The sequence below is a fragment of the Manis javanica genome, chromosome 9 (assembly GCF_040802235.1).
Source record: "Manis javanica isolate MJ-LG chromosome 9, MJ_LKY, whole genome shotgun sequence".
Lineage (NCBI taxonomy): Eukaryota > Metazoa > Chordata > Mammalia > Pholidota > Manidae > Manis > Manis javanica.
The window spans coordinates 83,816,367-83,828,506 of NC_133164.1; the positions used below are offsets into that span (position 1 = coordinate 83,816,367).

General features: G+C 39.9%; 1 protein-coding gene across 11 annotated transcripts in view; it reads left to right on the plus strand.

The window, feature by feature from the left end:
• DLGAP1 (DLG associated protein 1) overlaps positions 1-12,140 on the plus strand; it is an 858,481-nt gene that overhangs the window by 742,681 nt on the left and 103,660 nt on the right. The window lies entirely within an intron of this gene.

Below are 12,140 nucleotides of genomic sequence, written 5' to 3' on the forward strand. Positions count from 1 at the left end.
TTTTGGTAGGTTCTCTTTTTCTTTCTTTTCTATTTAAGGAAACATACTTCTCAAAGTCATAAGAGAAAATCAGCAAAGATTCCACTTGCCACGTCTTATCAAGTATTTTGCCATGCAGTTTTGTTCCTTCTTTTTCTGAAGCAGGGGTGCCCCCTTTGGCCTTCTGCAGCTTCATGTAAGCTTTAAAATAAGCAGGGGAAAAAAAGGCTACTTATATTACATTTGGTCAGGTTAAAAGTAAAATGTCCTTTCAGACTTCAAAGACTTATACAGAACACACATCAGTGCTTTAATTGTTGTACAATGAAGAAAACATTTGAACAGGGAAAAAAGTTAAGTTTGAAAGAAATAACTGCAAAGTTTTATTGATAACCCTGTTGAGTTCCCGACTCTTAAATTTAGATTGATAATCCCAAACTCAGAAAATGGGAGTAAGAAACATCCAGAAGCAAATTGGGGGCAAAGTAAGGTAGCTGGGGCATTTGCAACAGAAAAACTATCCATGGCATGGATTCCACAGTGGAATTCCTTTGCAGCAGGGAGGAACTTGGGAGGGGGATGCATATGTCCACAAGTAGGACCAGCCCTCCAGCCTAATGGAGAAATGACAGTGGAGATCACAGAACTGCTGAGTCATGCCTGAGTTAGACTTGCTCTGATAAGCTGTAGGCAGTTCTTGCTTCCCAGGACCCCAGCCTGAAGCTCTTTGTCCAACACAGATGGTGTGTTCAGACTTGCAGGTAGTGGGGAGCTTTGGGACGGCAGGGCAAGCCTGGAGGGAAAAGATGAGGCAGCAGAGGCTGATGGACAGAGCTTTGCAACTGATAAGCAGGATGTGTTGTGATGGGACTTGCCTGACAAGGTGATCTGTTTTTACCTTGTAGGTGGGTGAGAATTCAAAATACCAAAATGTCATCAAATTCTAGAAGTTTGGCTTCTTTGAAAAAGTTTCAGTCTCTAAAAATGGGAACAGATGAGCCTCTAGGAAGAACTCTAATAGGCAAGATGATTATCCAAGCCCTCACCCTGGTCATCCCTGGGGGGCAGTGTTGGGAGGTTCACTAGCACAAGAGGGAAGACTACTCAGCCTTAACAGAAAAATCTTGAGCGTCTCTGTGAGCAGATTCCATTTCATAAACAAAAGCTCCCTGGGCATGTGGAGCCTTTGCTTTCCTTTTTTCTTCTTCTCATTTAATTTTATGTAGGTTATTTTGAAAGGATCTTATTTCTTCAGGGTAATGGTTCATGAGCCAGTCGGGACTGTTGGACTCAGGACTGTTGTCACATCTAAGGTGCTGTTTTCTACGGCCTCACAGCCTCTAACCCAGCAACAGGAACAACTCCTCAAGAGTATGAAAAATTAAGTAGAAGCTTTACTCAATCTTTTAAAAATTTCCATTTTCAAAATTCACAATCCCCACAGCTTAATGTCTGTATTGTTAATCTGTACAAGTACAGCTACTTTTCCATTATAAAGCTCTGATCTGACTTTACATGCATGTTGAAGACTGAGATACTTATTTACTTTGCTTAATGAATTCTGTTTTCCATAATACGACAAGCAATGTATCCCAAAATGCCCCTTAGTCGGTTTAGGCTACTTGTACAAATTACCATAGTTTAAGCAACAGAAGTTTATTTCTCACAGTTGTGGAGGCTGAAAGTCCAAGATCTAGGTACCAGCGGATTCGATGTCTGGAGCAGACCCTTCCCTCCTCCCCGGTTCCTGGGTTGCACACTGCCGACTTCTTGCTGTGTCCTCACATGGTGGAAGGCGCCCTTTTATCAGATCACTAATCCCATTCATGAAGGCTCCACCCTCATGACCTATTCAACTCCCCAAAGCCCCACCTCCTAATACCATAACCTTGGGAGTTAAGATTTCAACACTGCAATTGCGGGAGGACACAAATATTCAGCCCATAGCCATCCCAAATAAATTTTTACATTGAAAAAAATAGTCTAAATGTATTGATATAATTTCCCCCCTAGATGAATTTTGTTCTTGTCATTGTGTCTTTCCATTTTTTTTTAGTAAAGCTGTATGTTCGTTTATCAGGTTAGACTGTGGTAGATCCATTAACAAATAGATAGCTGATGGATTTTTTCTAGTAATATACTTAGAATGAATCTCAATTTTTTTTACTGCTAGAAATAAAAGACAAATATCTTTCCAGCTGTTCAAGTCAGATAGCTACAGATATACGGAAGGGCTGCCTCCGGGGATGAAATTCCACCAGAGTGAAAGGCGGCAGTGAGTCAGGAATATGGTAAAAACTGAAAACAAGACTCAAGAGAATTGTTTCTGAAAAGAAACCCAGACCTCCTGCTTACAAGGCTAACCTGGAAGCTGGATCACCCTACTGAGCAAATGAATGTTCTCTTCTCAAATGTATTTTGCAGAGACTCGTCATATGTTTTTGGTGAAATTTTCCTATGGCATAGCAATGTGTCTGGGATGAGCATTAAGCTGAGAATTACCAAATAACTTCCTATACCTAGGAACCCCCTTACATGGCAAGAATGGAGCCACGTGCTGGAAACTGGAAGAAGAGGAGTCAGGCTTTGCCCAATTTGCAGTGTTTCTTGGGATTACCCTCCCCTCAGATACAGTTGACCTCTAATAACCATGAGCAGCATTTCAAAGACCATAACTCTCCCATTCATCCTTTTTTTTCTTTTTCCCCTTCTCCTCCTCCCTCTCCTTCTTCTCTACTCCTGCCGCATTACCATTTCTGCAGAGAGATGGACAGCATGGAGCTGGGGGGGTTGGGGTGCTTCCCAATAAAAAGCCAGCCACTGACTGGGTGAGTTTGGCAAGTACCCACTCTCTGCCTTGTCCATCTCTGCTTCTCAGGGCAGCTGTGAAGACCAACCACAATTGTCTGTGTAAAGGACTTCACAGAATATATGGAATACGGTAGGTGCCCAGTAAGCTCCTGTTCTCTTTCTCAGCCCATTTCCCAAGCCTTGCTGCAGCCCTTCCTCTTTCCACTGTCCGAAGATCTAGCAAACAAATGATCGCTGCCACTAGGATTGCATTGTGGAGCACAGCTCAAAGTCCATTTCATCTGGGGCAAAGCAGTAGACAAAGAACAGGTATAAACCCTTGCTTCTCTGCTTTGACAGAACTTAGAGAAACTTCCTCCTAAAGAATAGTTCTCTGACCACCTCTCAGGGAGCCCTGAAATCTCTGGAGATGAGCAGCTGCCCAAATGAACAGTGCCAGGAGCCAAATCACAGCCCCCTGGGGGGCATCCTGGTCAGATGGAATCATCCCCTACCTGCTCTTCCAGATCTGGGGAGCAGGGAGGACAGGAAAGGTTTTCACGCTGGTCCAGCAAAGTGTTAGATGAAGACTGATTTCTTCAATATTAATAGTGTTTTCTTATGACATAAATTATAAGTTCACAGTGTTTCTGATCAAGAATATGCAAGTTTGTGAATAAAGAAAAATAAAGTGACTGCAACCACAGCTCTCCAGAGAACAGGCTTCCATAAATCTTTGAACTTTTATAGCCAAAAGCTAACAGTATGCTGAATAAGCAGCCTTGAGCACCTAGCAACAAATTAGCATAAGCCAGAGGACAGTGTGCAGCCAACTGCACTATGACCTACCCTTCAGCCTTCTCCCTGGGGTGCGAAATAGACATTTCTAAATCAAAGGCAACCTGTAAAGGAGAATTTGCCAGCCTGAGTCACATTTTCATTCTTTTCTTTTTGTGTTTTTATGAGCATGTAGGTTTCAACGTCTGTGTGTTTTTATTATTTTTAGCATCAACTAGAAGTTTTCAATGTAAACAAAGCTCTTACTTTAAAACAGTAACCAACTCAATTAAGCTGCATAAAAAAGCAGCTTTTAAGGACAGTGATCTAATTAGTAGTCTTTAAAACCAATTCAGTAGTGATATCAAAGCCACTTCTAGTATTTCAGTCCCAAATTTAGAAGATAGGACTTTACATTTTCAATCCAAAATTATAGTCTGACCCTACTGTTAATTTTGGAACACATTGTAATTTAGATAACTGCTGAGATCACTTTAATGTTGTGGTTTGGAATATGAACCTGGAAATCACACACTCTTAAATCACCCATTATGCCCATTAAAATAACTATAAAATCAACTTGAGATTGATCCGGCATGCATTTGGTATTCAACTAAGATGCTTACATATCTAAATATTGCTACAGCTGTATATACAGCAGTTTTGTTGAAGCCATTAATGCTTTAAATTGGGAAGCACATTATGTCTTTCTTTTGGTTTCACTGATAAAAAAGCCAAAGTATTTTTACAATGACATATCAGTGAAATGCAAAATCAGATACCAGAACAAAAGCTTTATGGATCCGAAATGTTTTCGAGCTAATGTATGCATTTGCATGTATTTCTTGGTTTTAACCACGTATGTTTAGATGAAAACAGAGATGTTCTGGGTACAACTCTGTTGAGTATAGTGTTTGCTGAATGTATGCCCGCTAGGAGATACAGAGGCAAGTTTAATTTCTTTTTAAGCCTTTCATATCCCATTGCTGATTTATAGATGGCCTTCTCAAATATAAACTGTTAACACCGAGTTGGGAGCAGCTGTGTTGGAAGAGAGTGTAGGATAGTGGAAAGGGCATTCCTGGGTTCAAACTTCATAGCCGTCATTTCTTAGCTGTGCTGTGATCTGAAGCAAGTTACTCTCTCTGAACCACAATTTCCTCATCTATAAAATGAAGGTAAGGCTGCTTAACACTCCAGATGATTAAAAGACAAATAAAATGAGATAATGTTGAAGTATCTAATAAAGTATTTGGTGTGTGTGCATTCGGTATGTTATAGATGTTTACATTATTTTGTTTTTATTTTTATTACATAGCTCAAGACTGAATTATCAAAAGAAGTTACTAGAAGTTGAGCTGCTGGGTCAAAGCAACTCATAAATGCATATGTAGTTTCTCCATATGTTACCATATACCTCTTCATAGAGGCTGTACTTTTCACACTCCAGCTAGCAATATATAAAAATGCCCATCTCTTATGCATACTATTTTTTTAATCTTCTTGCACATAACTTTTAACCCCTGGACAAAGAACTATACTCTTAACAAGATATGAAGGCTATTAATAATACAAGAGCTAACCTTTACTGAGCACTTTATAATATGTTCATAATTAAAGCAAGCAAAGAGAATACATGCATTATTTCATTAAAACCTCATGGTAATTCAGCAGCTACTTTATTATCATCTGATTTACAAAGGAAGAAACCAAGTCATGGAGAAGTTAACTAATTCAAGGTCATAAATTTCAAACCCAGGATTGAGTAATAATTGAACCCTTTAAGTCATCCCCACACTAGCCTCCTTTTCAGTATATCTACTTTCCCAATAGGGCTAAAAGCAGTTTATTTCAGCTTGTTACAAACTGTCTAAGGCAGATGGCCCACAGTGAAATCTCCAAGTTCATGTATGGTATGAATCCAGGCACAATTTCACAAGACTGGACGAAAGAGAAGCTGCTGAGTTTTTGCAGATAATTACAATGAACACAGATAAGTGAACATGATCTGGACTGTGCATCTGTAGCAATAGGCACTGGTTTGTGGGACTGTAGCTCCAGGCCAGAGAAAGTTCTCAGCTCCAGGCAAGTTCACTACGGATACAGGGAGACCAAATAATGACAGCAGGAAGTTGGCGGTAAAAAGGGGTTCATACCAAGCTTCCTTCTCACGGCAGTAGGTTGAACGCTAGACTGCTGTCCGCCTCCCTCTCTGCCCCCAGCTCAGCCTCTGCTCCGCTTTCTCTCCTCTCATCTCCAGGCTCCACTCTCCTGCTCCCTTCTTGGTCCTCAGCAGCAGAAACCGCTGCTCTGGCTTCAACCGTTGCCACAACTCTAGTAAGATTCTATTTGACTTCCCATCCAATTTCTCTCTGTCTGCTCTTGCCTTTATCAAATCAACCCACATCTGGGTCCAAGACTTCACGGAGCCCTTTAAACTCTTCCTCTGGGTAGCAGGCAGCACTCCCTTCCATCCCCGCTTCACCTCTGCCTCTCCCAGATCTGTTACAATACAGGAAACCTCTTTTATGAGTTGCCCTATATGGGGGCAAAAAGGGCCACTAGGGACCCACAGAGGGAAAGGGAAGGCATTTGAAGCAGCATACCCTTCATCCCCATTGTAAAACATCTCCTCATCCAGGCCATGATGTTCTGGTTTGTAAGTGCCATTTTTCATGCCCAACTCCTGTAACACCTGTTGGAGCTCAGCCTACACCTAGAGGGGAAAGATGGTAAGTCACCCTGATTGGGCCATCAGTACCAAGTGGGGCCATGAGCCAATAGAGAAAGAAGTGGTTCCCTGGGGTCTGGTATACATTTTGTAATTGCTGCAACAGGAAAGAATGAGTTGTCAGGGAAGCCAGCTTTCCCATTTCTAACCCAGACAGAATAATCCCATCCACCCCTACATCCCAAAGGCTCAGGAGCCCAAATCCACCTGCTCTGCCTGAGCATAGGGGCAGACCATGGAGTGCTCCACGACCTGAGGAGGGGGATGCCCCCACAGTTGCTGTGTCTTTATTTTCTTAACTACAACTAGGGAGGATTTCTACAGAAGAGGGGATGGTGCCTCTGACACTGCCTCCATCCTCACATCGTCATTCTCCCCCAGCTCTTCCTCCATTTCCAGGGCTGTTGGCAGCTCTCTTGTCCACTGAACGCCACCTCTGCTACATCCTTACTGCCTCACAGCAAGGCTATCTCAGTCATCAACAGATTTTTTACCCTCTCCACAGCACCTTGCGGCCTGCATTCTAGTGCTGCCTCTTCCTGGGCTGCTTGCAGGAGTATGTCCTTCTCCTTTATGGCCTTTCTTTACAACGTGAGAAATAGCCAACCCATGGTTCCCACTGCCTGTGGGCACTTTTTCTTTACTGAATTCCCTATTTTGCAAGAACCTCCTCTACTGCCTCAGGAGTCACCTCCACCTCCCCATAGTCCTGGGGAGGGGCCCATTCTTCTAGGAGGAAAGCCACCTCAGACCATAAGCCCCTTGGGAGATACCCAGGTATTTCCCCATCCACAGGGCAGCCTGCTGAAGTACCTCTCCAATGAGGGCAGCCTTTTTTTTTCAGTCTCAGCAAATCCTGCTGACTATGCCAAATGTCTCACCAGAGTGTTTCAGCCCAGACAAGTTATGGATTCAGTGAGACCGAATAATGATAACAGAATGCTGGGGGTGAAAAAAGGCTCACACCAAGCTTATTATTCTAATAGCAGTAGGTCGAGCACTAGACTCCCATCCACCTCATAGGTCCTGCCTTCCTGCTTCCCTCTGCCTCAGCCTCTGCACCGAGCACTGGGTAATGCTCTTTATATAACAGAGGCAATAATGGCTTATTGCCAGCACATATGCCAGCATGCACCTGCACAGCGGGTAAGTAGGTTAGGATCAGGTGAGGATCCTGGCCATGGAACTTCCATTTTTCCTGCAGTGATCCTATTTAACAGGATGTAGGTATCAGTGGAGACTGTTCTCTGAAGACGATGACAGAAACAGCACCATGCCATAGAGGCAATGTTTGAGTTTCAGCTCCATATTTACTGGCTTGCTTTCAGCAAATCATTTCCTGTGTGCTTCAGGGTCCTTATCCTGCAGTTGGGGTAATCAGATGATTGAGGAACTTCATAAGCCTGAGGCTCAGCTTCTTGTAGAAAATCTACTCTTTATCATTTCAAACATATTACAGAATGATCCCCATTCTCAGCAAATGAATTTGTTTTCTGTAAACATTTTGAAATAATTTTTATCATTTTTTACAATTAAAATTACGTATGTAAAACTCATTTAGTTTACGATTAGCTATAATTCCTTGGCAATCATACATACTTAGGAATTTCTCAGAAAGTGAAAAAAATCTAATCCACAAATTATTTGCAAATGGAATGGAATTTTGTTAATAGTTAAGTTTAACAATTAGTGATGCTAACCTAATGTTAGTTCACAATAGCATTTCATTAAATATTTTTAAGTTTGATTTTGTAGGTTTTTTTATTCATGGTTTAAATCCATTTTCATGATTCAAACATTTCATATCCTCTTGAAGGCTTATAAGCCAAACACTGGCACCTGCAGTACATAGACCACAATCACAATAATGCCTGTTCAATGCCCTTACAGGATTACTGTGGGGTTAAGGGGTAAGAGCCTGAAAAGTACTTCTGAACTCTAGAGTGAAGCATTAATATTTGTTGTCAAGAATTTATTACTATGTATAGAAAAACCAATCTACTATTGATACCATAGAGGATCAGTATATATATATGTGTGTATATATATATATATACACACATATATATACACACACACATACACACACACACACACATACACATATACGTATATATATAATTTACTGATGATGTATGTCATATATATGTGTGTGTACTGTGAATGGTCTTATTTGTATGGAACAACCGCTCCTGGAATCCTTGGTAATATACATTAATTAATAATTATTAATGTATTCAATATATAACATCTTAGTTATATATAATTCTATACATTATATACATAGAGTAGTATTATATATAAATACATTGTCTTCCTTTCATGGAACATCTGTACAATCTTGCTTGCTGTGTTTCAGGAAGGATATATTTCAGTATAGAGTAGTTGTTGAGGGTTAAACTCTATAGAGTCTGACTGCCTGTATTTGAATTCTCCCTCTCCTACTTACTAGCTGTGTGATGGAGGGATGTTAATTAACTTCTTTGGGCCTCTTTTTCATCACTTACAATTGGAATGACAATAATAGTTAACCATTAAATTGTATTAAGGTTGCAGAACAATGTATGGCACATTGCATGCACTCAATAAGTGATGACGTACTAGTACTAGTAACAGCAGTTGTATTAGGGGAATAAAAGGAGCCAGAGAGTGATTCTGGCCATAAGGACTTGCTGGAAAGCAAAGACAGCAGTGAGGTTGCTCTGAGCAGTAGTCAGAATTGTCTGTCAGCTAGAAAAGGTCCTTTGTTCACACATGCAGGTGGAAGAATGCAGCCATGGGTGCAGGTTGAGCCCCATCACGCATGTCCTCCATGGGGAGTATGGTATGGGGAACACACCTGGGGTCTGACTGACCAAGCTCACCATGTGCTGGGTTCTCCCCAGTTTGGAAGCTTTGTCAGTCTCAATTACTTGTTCAACCAAGGATTCATTTCAGTCCCAAGTCAAGGGACCCCTGGTCTGTTTCTTACCATAGCAGGTGCTAACTTACCGGTTGATTTAAAGTGCTTTTGAAGACCATATTCTATTATCGTGCATTAGAAAGAAGTCTGGTTTTGAACCTGGTTTTGATTCACTGCCATCTAATATCCACCTTGATACCATAGACTGATGTGACAATGTTAGGATCCTGGTGAACTTATGCTACAATCAGACTCATTTAGAGCTGTTCTTCTGATAATATAAGAACCAAATACTGACAGTACCAAGTACTGATGCAACTGAATGTTTTACTGATGTTAAAAACAGCAAATACACAATGCCTCAAGAGCTTGATATTCTTTACGTTTTCCCACTCTTAAAAATATAAGATTAGCAGAATCGTCACTATGATCTTTGTTAAGTACAAAATTATTTCATTAACAAGATGACATTCAAAGCAATGAAGTGGACCTTAATGGGACTGAGAGAAGAAAATGAAAGAATGAGATCCTAAGATTTTAAAAAAGCTGCCTAACTGAAAAAAAAGAAACCTAGAATTGATAATACTACACCAGTTGATTTATGAATTGAGAATGTCTAAAATGCTAACACAATGTAAGAGGCAGGTGGCAGTCTTTCTAACGTATTTGAAATTGATCCTTCCCAAAACTTTATATTAATACATTTTTTAAAGAACTAGAAAAACATTTTTAAAAGAGTAATCAAAGTCATAGCCTCAGAAGCAAATTGTGGTTTAGCTGTACCCAATAAACTAAACATATTTCTATAAGGCAGATAAGAGGAAAGACCCTGATGCAGAACTTTCTAGGATCCACTGCTTGTCCATTTTATATTGCTGGAATGTGGTGCATAACATTAGGAAGAAGTGAAATTCCTTTATTAACCTTTGCCTTTTTCTTGATCTTTAACTATCCCTGTAAATATCCATAAACATATACATGCAATATTATAAAACAATAATACTAAGGACAGAGTATCCCAGACACCCATTAGATAATAAGGCTTATTCTGAGTTCCATTTCCTGATGGCCCTGTTTTGTTCTTAGATGAAGTTCAGTTACCTTAGACATGTGAACTGGTTTAAGATACGTAAAAGTATAATTGAAAAAAAAACTGTGTTGAGCCAGGCACTGTGGAGGTACTGGATTCAGAGATGGTCAAGGCATAGGCTGTGATCTCTCAGGGAGACAGAATCTATTACTACAGCGCAGTGATGAGAAGTATGAGAGCACCTTCTAAAGATTACGAGATCACATGGACAGAGTAGATAATTCAGGAAGTTTTCACAAGAGAGGTGATAGCAGTTATGAAATTTATGAGTAGGAGTTTTCCAGATAAAAAAAGAGATGGCAGAAATTACAGGCAGAGGGAACATTGTGTGTCAAGTCAGGCAAACAGGAAAATAAATAAACATATTTTAGAAGGGAGCAAAAGGAGTGTAGTGCAAGAATAGGAAGGAGCAGAAAAGAAAGGTCTGTCATAAAAATCCCAACAAGATGTTTGCTCTTCACCCTGTAGGAGGTGAGGAGCCATTGGAGATCTTTAGGCCAGTGAATGCAATCATCAAGCTTGTCTCTTCAAAAGATAGCTCAGGAGACAGAGTAGGGAATGAATGAATAAAGGTTTTGACTGGAGGCAAAGAATCCCGTGATTATGGAAGGCCTATGATCCATGGGCTGAAGGAGGCTGGATTCATGGAATTGATGACTCTTTAAACATAAATATGAAGGAGATGAATATGGCTACAAATTGGAGATTGACAATTTACTTTTGAAGATTAGAATGAAATATCAGAGGGTTCAATTAAGTGAGAAAGGTTTGGGTTGAACACAACAAAGGTGTCAGTAAATCTATTGCCAGATGGAGATGGTGGCTGTCTGCTGGAGAGAATCTCTACTGAGGAATATCCAAGACAGCTTCTCTGGTTCCATGAATTTGTCCTCAATCAATAATCTACCCTCTGCGGAGAAGAGGCCATACCCACTGCTCAGATGTGAATAAGTGGCTGCCTCGGTGAGATAAGCCTCTGCAAACTGCCAAGCAGGTGGAGTCCCTATTCATTGAGAATATGAGACAAACAGATTCTCAACAATTTCATATGTGAAACTTTCTTTGATCAACAGGCTAGATTAGTTGGACTTTCCATTGTAGTAATTTCAGTGACTATTATGCACATTTCTCCATTTTGTGTCATTCCAAACTTTAATAAAAGTGTCTCTTCTCCAATGTTATCCAAAATGCCTTATGTCAGATAATAAAGTTAGAAAATTTGCTCTGCTTAAAAAAATAGGATAAAATTAAATTGAAATAGCAGGTGAGAAATTTAATATTTTATAAACATTAGAACTATTTTATTCACACCCAAATAAATCCATCTGGGCAAATATCTGACTGAGAGAGATCAAGATTGATCTCAAGTAATTCCTAATTAGCTCATCTCACGTGGTGGACTGTAACAGCATATTTGAGTTAGTAAGTCATGAATCATTTTGTATAAAAATCATAATGTATGACTTAGTTGGTCATGAAATAAGAATTTATGCAGCTAATCAGGCAACATTCTCAATATAATTTACATATGTCTGGACTTTATTCATAAATGCCAAGGCATTAACACGGAAACAAGAAATTGAAAACTGGAAGAGAAGCAAAAGCAAGATAATTGGGCAAAGATGAGTTGAGTCATAAAGAAAAGTCCAAGAATGTCTTTTAGCAGTCCACTAGAAAAACAAAGGAAAGTCCTTTGTCCAAAAAAAACAAAGGAAAAGGATATCAAAGTTTTCAATTACAGGAAGGGATCTTATTTAGCAATAAACACATAGTATCTACCTTTTCTTTGTAGTAGATTATAAAGACTATAAAACATATTTTAGAAGAATGATTCATCTTTTAATTAACTTGTCTTCTTAATGTATATAAAA